This window comes from Macrobrachium nipponense, chromosome 14 (assembly GCF_015104395.2).
Source record: "Macrobrachium nipponense isolate FS-2020 chromosome 14, ASM1510439v2, whole genome shotgun sequence".
NCBI classification, from domain to species: Eukaryota; Metazoa; Arthropoda; class Malacostraca; order Decapoda; family Palaemonidae; genus Macrobrachium; species Macrobrachium nipponense.
The window spans coordinates 19,822,784-19,835,283 of record NC_087207.1 but is presented as its reverse complement, the minus strand read 5'-3'; the positions used below and the strand labels follow the sequence as shown (position 1 = coordinate 19,835,283).

Here is a 12,500-nt window from a genome sequence, read left to right as displayed (position 1 = left end):
TATAATATATATTATAAATAAGAGAGAGGAAGAGACGAGAGAGGGAGAGAGAACATTACCTAAAAATATTATTTCGCGCCTGTACACTGATAACATAACTACAGTACCCATAACGTAACGATAACAAAACTCTCTTTTATCGAAAGTCCATATATAAAGAAAATAAAGCCAGGAAAAAAAAGAGAAAGTCTACTACGGTTACTTAATGGGGGAATCACCGTATGGCAACACGGGAGAAAGTTGGTCGGGGGGGTTGCTACATATCGTCGGATGGAGGAAAATTCCATTCATCATGGTGCTAGTTGCATGGCTGCGTAGTCATGCTATAGTTTAGGAGGAAGGTCTGTTAGTGTAGTCTGCGTTTGTTTAGGTGAACAGAGCTTGCTTAGTTAATTGTGCAGACGTTTTTTTTGGATTAATTATAGACTTTATGAGAGTCTGGAGAAAGAAATACAGTATCAGAAATTTGATCAAATTATCCCCAATTCTGACGAAGGTGAAAGTTTTTTTTTACAAAAACACTGAGTTCAGGTAAACAATTGAATTCACAGGAATTCACAGGTAAACTAAGCTGTTTACAATGAGCACTGGAATCAGGTAAACAATTGAATTCACAGGTAAACTAAGCTGTTTACAATGAGCACTGGAATCAGGTAAACAACTAAATATACAGATAAACTCAGTTGTTTACAATGAGCACTGGAATCAGGTAAACAACTGAATTCACAGTTAAACAAATGAATTTACAGGTAAACAACTGAATTCACAGTTAAACAAATGAATTTACAGGTAATGAGTGAATTTACAGGTAATGAGTGAATTCACAGGTTAAACCACTGAATTCACAGTTAAACATCTGAATTCACAGTTAAACAGCTGAATTATGTTTGCAAAAATCGAATCAAATTTGTATATGTAGAATTACATTCGACTTTATTGATACATATATATATATATATATATATATATATATATATATATATATATATATATATATATATATATATATATTATATACAGAGAGAGAGAGAGAGAGAGAGAGAGAGAGAGAGAGAGAGAGAGAGAGAGAGCAGACGCGTATTCTGATAATATCCCAGGTTAGAAGGGCAGACAGGACGGGAGGTCGGGGCACCAGCACTAGATGACCCCGTCTACGGCGTGACCTTTTGCCCAGTTTGAGGTCAGTGGGACATTTCATGACACTTTATTGAATAGGAAAGAAAAGTATGTTATTGTGAGATGATTGTGATTGCTGTTTCTTCTCTCTCTCTCTCTCTCTCTCTCTCTCGCTCTCTCTCTCTCGTCTCTCCGTCCCCTCTCTCTCTTCTCTCTCTCTCTCTCTCTCATCTGTAGGTCTCACCATATATATATATAATATATATATATATATATATATATATATATATTATATATATATATATATAATATATAGCATTTATAATGTGTATGTATACATATATGACTTATATTCATAACTATATAATGATAAAGCCTGTCTTCATTTAAATTAGTGAATATTTACCATTGTGTACTTTAAGAGCACAAGGTATAAAAAAGCTATATTTTTTTTTAACAAACAAGACCAGCTGTCAGGCAGAGATGGAAAGAAGCTTAATATTTGTTTAATATTTGGGGGTCACCGAATACTCATTTATAATTTGCATATTATTTTTATTAGGTAATTTTAATAATTTTTTAGAATACGTATGACAACTCTATATGATTCTGTATAGACAGCCGCGTATATTTAATGAGAGTTACCAGGAGTTACAAGGATTAGGATGTCTCAAAGACTTCTTAGTCCATCCGAGGAGAGAGAGAGAGAGAGAGAGAGAATCCGAGTGCATTTAATATATGTGCCTGTGTATGAGAGAGAGAGAGAGAGAGAGAGAGAGAGAGAGAGAGAGAGAGAACTATAAACACACTCCTGACGTAAGGCAAAAAGAGAAAGGCTTTATATCAATGAATAAAATTGCGACCATCCATCCACAGAACCTTAGGATGATGTCACAACACAAACAACATGATCTTGTGACATCAAGAGATGTTTACCAATACATCTCTCGTGTGACATCAGGGACTCAATGGGAACAACAGAAATTGTAGTGGTGACAACCACTACAATAAGTGTAGTAACTCTGTAGCCTACAGAATGACTGTGGATTTATTTGTGTAAATAATTCAAGTTATAAATAAAAGAATGACTAGAAAATTCTACCAAAAAACACAAAATAGCAACTGGCGTTACCAACATCAATAATGCAATTGGAACTACAGAAAATGTAGTGGTGACGACCATTACAGTAGGTGTAGGAATTCAGTAGCCTACAGGATGACTGTAGAATCACTAACGTGATAAAAATCACAAATCGCAGGATTAAAAAAAAAAAAATCGTGACATGAAAAATTCAATAGGAAAATCTCTAACTATCAACTCAAGTTACCAATTTTAAAAGTCGTTAAATGTGACAGCTTGATGACGTCACTAGAAAGACAATTGGGATTTTTTATATATTTTAATTTTTTAAAATATTCTTATTGTGTTCCAGTCATTTTTATTCATTTGAAATAAGGTAAGATATAAAATGATATGCTTAACTGTTAAAATACTTTACAATATAAAATATTCTTTTTGTGTCTAAATTACAGATTTAAACGAATTTATTAATTTCTGTTTAGAGGGAAAATGAATATTTATACTTTTTTTCTCAGAGAGAGAGAGAGAGAGAGAAGGATACGACATGCAGGTCTAAAGAGAGAAAACGAAACGGAGAATGGGGGATGAGAAATTGACAGAATTATAAAGAGAGAGAGAGAAGAGAGAGAGAGAGAGAGAGAGAGAGAGAGAGAGAGAGACTGTCTGATTATGAGATCATCACCATCATTATCATGAGCTGAAGCCACAAACACAATGAGAGAAACTCCGGTCGCTCACGGAAGCCAGTAAAGAGAGAGAGAGAGAGAGAGAGAGAGGCTTTCTCTCACTCTGGCATCTTCAGCCTTCCCTAATTATCGCGACGGATGTTTGTTAAGAAAATGGTATAGCATGTAAGTGCGCGTGTGTGTGTTTGTTTGTACGTGCGTGTTTGTGCATTGGTGTATGTTTGTTTGTTTGCATGTTTATTTGCGTTTGTCTACGTGTATTTTCTAATATGTCTTTGCGTTTGTGTGTGTGCTTGTTTGTTTGTATGTATTTGCATGTGTTTGTGTCTGCGTTTGTATGTTTGTTTGAGCACGTGTGTATTTGTTAGTGTATTTGTGTAAGTTTATGCTTATATCTGTGTGCATTTGTGCTTTTATGTGTACTATGTTTGTTTAGTGTTTGTATGTCTGCATTTGTTTTGTGCTTTTAAATAATTATGTGTACTATGTTTGTTTAGTTTTTTGTATGTGGTCGTTTGTTTGTGTTTTGTAATTTTTGAATGCTTGTGTTTATTTGTATGTGTGTGCATGCATGTGTAAGTGTTTGTTTGTTGGTGAGTTTGTTTGTGTACGTGTTTGTGTGCGTGCATTTGCTTGTGTATAAGCGTTTGTTTGCATGTACGTGCGTTTGTGCGCGTAAGTGCTGCATCGCTTGCAGCTTACGTGCGTCTGCTTTATTTTTACAGCTTTTTACAGCGCTGTAAAACAGCAGAAGCAGCAGCTGTGCTGGAAAGGATGTCACCGCCAGTTTGGATGTTTCGGGCGAATCCCGTCACCTGGGAGCTGGACCCTGCCTGGAAAGTCTGGAATGGATTGCCGGCGCTGGAATACCTGGAAACCTGAGGGGTTTTCATTTTTTTTTTCTTTTTTATTTAATTGCAGATAAAAATTTTTCTTTGCATCTGTATTGTGTTTGGTATGTGTGTGTTTTTTTTTACTTAGTTATACATCAAGTATATCTTTCAAGATATAAAATCCAATAATAATAATAATAATAATAATAATAATAATAATAATAATAATAATAATAATAATAATATAATAATAATGATAATAATAATTTTTATTAAAAGTAATTGCTGCCTCAGCTGCATTAATTTCATAGAAGTTTTCTCATTGTTACTAATTTTATTATTATTATTATTATTATTATTATTATTATTATTATTATTATTATTATTATTATTATTATCCGGTAGATGATACATATTCATATGGAACAACCCGCCCACCAAAGGGGCAATTGAATTATTAATTATTATTATTATTATTTATTATTATTATTATTATTATTATTATTACTCAGTAGATGAGACTTATTCATATGGAACAAGCCACTGACTTGAAATTCAAGCTTCCAAAGAATGTGAAGGTGTTGATCAGGACGAAGTAAGAGGAAGTAAAGGGGAATACATAGAGAGGCCTCACTTAATAAAAAGAAAAAATAGTAATAAATTAATATATGCACTGCATCTTCACTTCACTCTTAATTTCAAGTTAGAATTCCAAAACTGAAAACTGTGGGGGAGTTAAAGTCATAAGCTCAAAGTACCACCTTCCGAAGACGTGTAAGAGAGAGAGAGAGAGAGAGAGAGAGAGAGAGAGAGAGAGAGAGAGACCCTTCCATAACTCCATCTACCATTTATTCTTAATTTTATGATAAAATAAATAAATAAATAAAAACTGAAAAGCGTGGGTGGGAAGAACACCATAAGCTCGAAGTACCCCCTTCCGAGGAAGTGTAAGGAAATATATACGCACCCATCTATACGTATGCCTTCCTCCCCCTCCGGCGTCATCTAACACCCGCCGGCGGATGTTGGCAAGGGAAAAGCGGGGAAGAGAACGGTGGCAAACCGCTAACGAACGCCACCGAAGAAGAGAAATCGCGGGAACAGGAACAGGAACAGGAGAATCGTTTAAGATACATTACTATAAGAGCGTCTCCGTTTCTCTCTACTTCGCACTCACTCGGCCCTTACTATCGTTGCCATCTGGCGCCGGTTAGCCGGGTGCTGTTTGGCTTTCATTTATTCGCCAGGGAAGCTGTCTGTTGGCCAATTAAATTGGTTTTTTGTTTATTTTTCCTGACTCTGTATAACTTCAGCAGATATATTCTACCTTTGCTCATTGAAGGGAACTGATTACAATGTTTATGTATTGTAAACACGAGTTATATTCCTGAATAAACTTGATATCTTATACTAGACCTACCTGCTATTGCATAGTTTATGGTTCTTTCCTTATTTTATTTTAAAATAACAACTTAAAGAGATATACACTGATTCTGCTTATCTTAGGGAACTGATTACAATATTCTTATGTCATAAACATCAGTTATAGTACTTGATAAACTGAATCTTACACTAGGCCTACTCCCTCCTTTTTAGTGAGGTTGGCTGCTAAGTAATTAAATTGAATTTTTTTTCTGATTTTATAATAATTTAAATATATATATTCTTGTTCTGCTCAATTTAGGGAACAGGTTACAATATCTATGTCATGAACATCAGGTGTATTAGTTGATAAACTTTGAATCTTACTCTAGGCCTACTGCTTTTTCTAATGAGTAAAATATTTTTGCTTACTCTGGGAGTAAGCGTACGAACTACTTTGTTGTTGTTGTTGGGAGAGGTAGGAAAGGTCTGTGGAAGAACCTAAAAAGGTCTAAAAATGGTGTTTTGCGGAGAGTTAAAGATACAAGAATTTTAGTATAGAATATTTATGATTTATTTATCAGAATGAAACTGGAAAAAACAAACAATGTGCATGGTAAACAGTACAGAACAATTATTTCTAATAAAATATAGAGTATTTATTTTAATTTTCGTTGGTGAAACAACGCGCTATTGAACCTTAGATTTTAGCATGCGCCCTAATTAAGCTGGAGGTTGGATCACGCCTTATTGTAGGTATAACCTTTCATACTAGACTTAAGACTAAGTAGGCCTATATCAGCCTACTCATACGAAATCCCAAAAACGAGAATCATGGTTGCCATTTCACTAAATGAAGAGAATGAGTCTAGGTGGGCTTAAGATCATCACCCAAAATAGATATTTAGATTTAGCAAAACGAGAATATATCTCCAATCGTACCTATTGTCTCTATTAATCAACTGTCGCCCTAATCACTCAATTATCGAACTATTGTCCTCGTCTAATAGAAGATTATTGGTAAGGAAGGTAGGCCTAGTATCAGATTCGACGTTTATTAACCAAATATAAATATTAAGCAAAACTAAAATACATCTCCCATCCTACCTAATATATAATATTCACCAATAATTACCCTAATCACTCAACCATCGAATGATTGTCCTCGTCCAATTGAGGATTATTGCTAATCACCCAAGAGCACCAGTAATGGCAGCTAGCTATTCCAGAATTCACTCGTCTGCGATTCGCCAATCAGACCAGATTGGAGCCCAATCGATTCATTTCGGGGGATTTGGAATGAATCCTCAATATACAATGTCAGACCGAGCAGGGGAAATGGTGGAAGGATTCCTGATACGTTGTTTCTATTTTTTTTTCTTTGTGGGGGCGGGTGTATGGAACTATTTTTCGTTTGTATAGAGGTTATGGTAATAATAATAATAATAATAATAATAATAATAATAATAATAATAATAATAATAATAATAATAATAATAACATACAAAAAGGCAAAGTGACAAGGACTGAAGGGATAAACATCAGACGCATGGATGAGACAGGATACAACTACCTGGGAATGATAGAGGGAGAGGATATAAAACACCAAGAGATGAAGGTCACGGTCAGGAAAGAATATAAGCAGCGACTTAAGACGTATGATACTCAAGTCAAAACTCATCGCCGGAAATATGATAAAAGCCATAAACACATGGGCAGTACCAGTAATCAGATGCAGCCCAGTAGTGCAGTAGACAAAGACTGAACGCTTCAGCATAGACCAGAAAACTAGGAATCATATGACAATACACAAAGCACTACACTTTAAGAGCAAATACAGATAGAATGTACACGAAAGGAAGGAGGGAGAGGACCTACTAATAAGCCATAAGAAGGACTGCGTCAACCATCGAGAACAAAGAGCCCTGGGCAACATCTGAAAACCAGTGAAGACGAGTGGCTCAAGAGTGCATGGGAAGAAGGACTGATAAAGGTAGACGAAGACCCAGAGATATACAGACAGGAGAATAAAAAACAGAACAGAGGAATGGCACAGCAAACTAATGCACGAATAGGGTGATACGTGCCAATAGACCAGACGTGGCGTTGATTGACATAACCAAGAAGAAGGTATCACTCATTGATGTCGCAATACCGTGGAACATCAGAGTAGATGAGACAGAAAGAGATAAAATTGATAAGTACCAGGAGCTGAAAATAGAAATAAGAAGGATATGGGATATGCCAGTGGAAATTGTACCCATTAATAATCATGGGGACACTAGGCAGGATCCCAAGATCCCTAAAAAGGAACCTGGAAAAACTAGATGCCGAAGTAGCTCCAGGGCACATGCAGGAGAGAGAGAGAGAGAGAGAGGATAGTGAGAGAGGAGAGAGAGAAGAGAGGAGAGAGAGAGAGAGAGAGAAATTACACAAGATTTAATATAATTTTAGAATTCAGGATTAAAATAAAGAAAATAAAAAAATACAAAAAAAAAAAAGAAAAAAAAAAAAAAAAAAAAAAAAAAAAAAAAAAAGAATTTATAATTTTTGTCGAAGACAGAGGAGAGAGTTAAAGAGAAAATAATCTTAAAAGAAAGAAATAGAGAGAGAATTAATATAATTGTGTGAGAGACAGAAAGAGAAAAGAATCTTGAGAGAGAGAGAGAGAGAGAGAGAGAGAGAGAGAGAGAGAGAGAGAGAGAGAGAGAGCATACATAAAAATAGATTATAAAAACACTTAGTGGTTTTTTTGGTGGGACGGGGATGGAAAGTTTGCAAAATAGTCCTCGATGTCTCCTTCATGTAAAAATAAAAAATGAAACAAATAAAAAACGCTAAACTTATAGAAGTTAAGAATGCGTCCTCCTTCGTGAAGTGTCTTTTTTTTCTCGCTCATGAAAGCGAGAGAGAAAAAAAATAATAATTAAAAAAAACTTCGACCATCTTTTGAAGTTTAGGTATAATTCCCAGAGATGCATAATTTTTATGAATAAGTGACAACACGAATACAAAAAAAATGAACCCGATCTAGTACAATTAGTTTTTCTTAGTACAAAAATGAAATGAGTTCTAAAATTAGTTTTTCTTAGTACAAAAATGAAATGAGTTCTAAAACTAGTTTTTCTTAGGAACAATGCTGGAAATTTCTGAAATTTTTTGGGAAGTTTATGGAATAAATTCTGTAAAAGTTCTGAAAGATTCTGGACAGGTCTGGACAATCCTGGAAATTTCTGAACAATTTTTGGAAAATGCGGGAAAATTCTGGGAAAACTGAATATTTCTGGGAAAAAAAACTGGAAATTTTTGGAAAATGAGAGAGAGAGAGAGAGAGAGAGAGAGAGAGAGAGAGAGAGAGAGAGAGAGAGAGAGAGAGAGAGAGAGAGAATTATAATCACTTAACCGGATACACAGGACAACTTCCGCTTAAAAAATAAACAAAGGAAAAAAAAAACCTTCCCATTTTACGCAACGATTCAATTTCGCGAACTTTTATTGAACAGAATTATTTATCAATCTTTTGTTTTATTCAGAACAGAATTACAAGTCGCATATTTTATTTCTTTTTATCTATTCACGTGTCCTAATCTATTCAAAGTATTTTTTTAAACAAATATTTACCTACAAGTCGTCATTTTTACAAGTATTTTATTTCATTTTCGGGTCCTAATTACTTTTTTATCTCCCTAAATTTTTAAAAATTATTTTTTATCGCCCTAAATTTTCAAAATAATTTTCTTCTATCTCCAACAATTTTTATAATTATTTTTCATCTTAAATTTTAAAAAAAGTTTTATCTACCTAAACTTTAAAAATTATTTTTTATCTCCATAAATATGATAGGCCTTCTTTTAAAGTTATAAGATAGTTTTTTCTTTTTATTATTAGACATTTCTTCCAAATTTTTTGCTTGAATTAAGTCGACCAGATTGCAAAATTATTTCATAATTCATTTTTCAGTTCAATTTCACTTCTTTCAGGCTACGCCCACATACGTGCACATGCGCGAGCGCACACACATTATATATGTAATATATAATATATAAATATAGATTTATAATATAAATATATATATATATGTATATAATAGATATCTTATATATATATATATAGTATCTTATTATATATATTGTATATATATAGATATATATATATATATAATATATATATATATACATATATATATATATCTATTATATATTCTATATACAATCTATTAGATATATATATAGATACTATATAATTATACATTATCTATATAATATATATAATATATATATAATACGTATATTCATTATTTTGAGACGTATTTCCTAAGTATAAGCAAACTGGATTATTAACCAGAATCTCATAGATCCCACGTTAAGTAGAAAGTCCCACGACTCAATATTATCGATATCCCAAAATTCATTTGAAAATGTAATCTGAATTTTTAATATTTTGCTAAGAAGACCAGAATCAAATTTGTATGAACAATGAGTTACCGGGATTGTTTAATATTGTTACTCCTCTCGCTCTCTATCTCTCTCTCTCTCTCTCATCTCTCGTCTCTCTCCTCACTCTCTCTAAATACACACACCACACTTATATATTATATAATATATATATATATATATATATATATATATATATAATATTGTTACCCTCTCTCTCTCTCTCTCTCTCTCTCTCTATATATATATATATATATATATATATATATATATATATAGAGAGAGAGAGAGAGAGAGAGAGAGAGAGAGAGAGAGAGAGAGAGAGAATCTATCAGAGCAAAGTTTTAAACACGCATTTTTCAATTTCATCACACACAGTAGGCCTATGTAGGAAACCAACCCTGCCTATATTTATGACAATATTCATACCACGTAAACAATAACATTATATCATTGTTATAGTCCAGAATTTAAAAGCTATTTATTACATTTTTCACTAAGAAACTTATAAGCTTCTAATTCAAGTTCCCCTTGGCCTGAATTCGTGAAGCCACGAACTCAAATTCGTGAATTCAGTTCGTGCAACGCCTGGGACCCATGTACCAAGAGAACCACTCCATCCACCTCTCATTATACGCTGTCACTACCTTCACCATTACACAACGCTCCTTCTCGCTACTACCAGGACATTCCCCCATCCATATTCTACTCCATCCAGAACCCCCTACAAAAAGAAAAAGGTGGAAAAAAGTATTATAATTAAGATTTTCAACGAAGAGCTTCCTATGAGCAACTAAGCCCATGTTCCAGGAAGCTCACATTGCTTTAATTCTCACTATACGCATCGTCATCCCCATTACACAATGCGCCTTTCTCCTATAACCAGGACCCTCCCAATCTACCATCCCTCCCCTACCCACTCCACTAACCCCTTACAAGGACAAGAAGAAAAAAATCATATAAAAAAAAAACGGTTTCCAACGAAGAGCTTCCTACAATGAACTAGAGCTGTTCCAAGAAGACACTGTTGCACATTTCGTACTATATGCTTTGATCTTTACCATTACACAATGGGTCTTTCCCCTACTACCACGACCATCCCCCATCAATATTCCACCCCCTGCCCACTCCATTAACCCCTACAGGAAGAAAAAAGTAATATATAAAAAGGTTTGAAACAAAGAGCATCTCATAAGCTACTAGGCCTACGTTTCAAGAAGATAACATTGCCCAATTCTTACTACATGCTTTGATGTTTACCATTACGTAATGACTCTTCGCCCCACTACCAGGATCATCGCCCATCCATATCCCATCTCCTAGCCACTCCATTACCCCGTGCACAGACACACAAGCCATATACAAATGGGTTTTTAAACTAACAGCAACTAGGCCTACGTTTCAAGAAGGTAACATTTCCCAATTCTTACTATATAGTACCAGGGCCAACCCCCTACTACCAGGACCGACCCCATCTATAATCTATCTTCTACCCACTCCATTAACCCCTACAAGAAAAAGGTGATATATAAAAAGGTGTGCAACGAAGAGCATCTCATAAGCAACTAGACCTACGTTTCAAGATAACATCCCCAATTCTTACTATATAGCACCAGGACCAACCCCCCTACCAGGACCGTCCCCATCTATATTCTGTCACCTACCCACTTCATTTACCCCATACACAAACAAAAAGAAGCAAAATGTCATATAAAACTGGTTTTCAACCTAACAGCAACTAGGCTTATGTACAAAGAGGATAACATTTCGCTATTCTTACTATATAGCACCAAGACCATCCCCCATCCATATTCCATCCCGTACCCACTCCATAACCCCTTACAGAAACCCAGCAACCCCGAAACCCGAACCCAAACCCGGGTTCCGTCTTGCAAAACACCTGCAGAGCCAACCCCTCCCCACCCACCCCCCCTACCCTTATATCTAGCCAGCATCTCCTAGGACCTAGAGGAACGAATGGGATTAGTGGGTCCTTCACTAATCTACTATATTGATCTCAAATACCAGCATCGTCATTATTTCGAGCACCGGATACTGATGTATGCAACTGTTGGTTGCAACGGTTTATTTCCTTTTAACGGTAGATTTTTGCGATTTCTTGTTCATGGCTGTTTTTGGGATGGGAAGCCGGGTGTGTGAGAATATGTTGTTATTATTATTATTATTATTATTATTATTATTATTATTATTATTATTATTATTATTATTATTATTATTATTATTATTATTATTATCATATAAAGTAAATGATTACTAAAAGAAAATACAAATGAAAAGACGAAAAAGTTAATAAAGACAAATAAAAAAATATATACATGCTACTATATATACATATACGTATAATGAAGGCTTCAAAATAGAACTTTAGACCCACCTAAAAGACCCAAACCAGCTATTAGGGTAGGGGGGCTAGTGGGGCAGTGGGCCAGAACCCCCCCAGCACCCCGAACCCCGAGACGAAATGAAAGCGCATCCGGAATAGATCAGAGGGATATATATATACACATATATTGCAATATCTGATCTCAGATGCAATCGGCAACAATTTCTCCCTCTAACGGATTCGTTCGTTAATGCAATATCCCGTGCAGACTGCGTACATAAATTGCCTTGGAAACGCAGAGAGACAGAGAGAGAGAGAGAGAGAGAGAGAGAGGAGAGGAGAGAGAGAGAGAGAGAGAGAGAGAGAGAGAGATTTAACCCCAAAAAGTCATTAACATCAAAGTCACTAAACCTACGGAATACTTAATACCAAAATACATATATGTATATATATATAATATATATCTAATATATATATATATATATATATATATATAGAGAGAGAGAGAGAGAGAGAGAGAGAGAGAGAGAGAGAGAGAGAGAGAGAGAGAATAGCCATCCAAAAAAAATCATTCACACCAAATTATACCATTATATATATATATATATATCTATAGATATATATATATATATATGTGTGTGTGTG

At 34.6% G+C, this 12,500-nt stretch overlaps 1 protein-coding gene across 2 annotated transcripts in view; it reads right to left on the bottom strand.

The window, feature by feature from the left end:
* Nucleotides 1-12,500, bottom strand: part of LOC135226366 (uncharacterized) — a 30,951-nt gene that overhangs the window by 17,416 nt on the left and 1,035 nt on the right. The window lies entirely within an intron of this gene.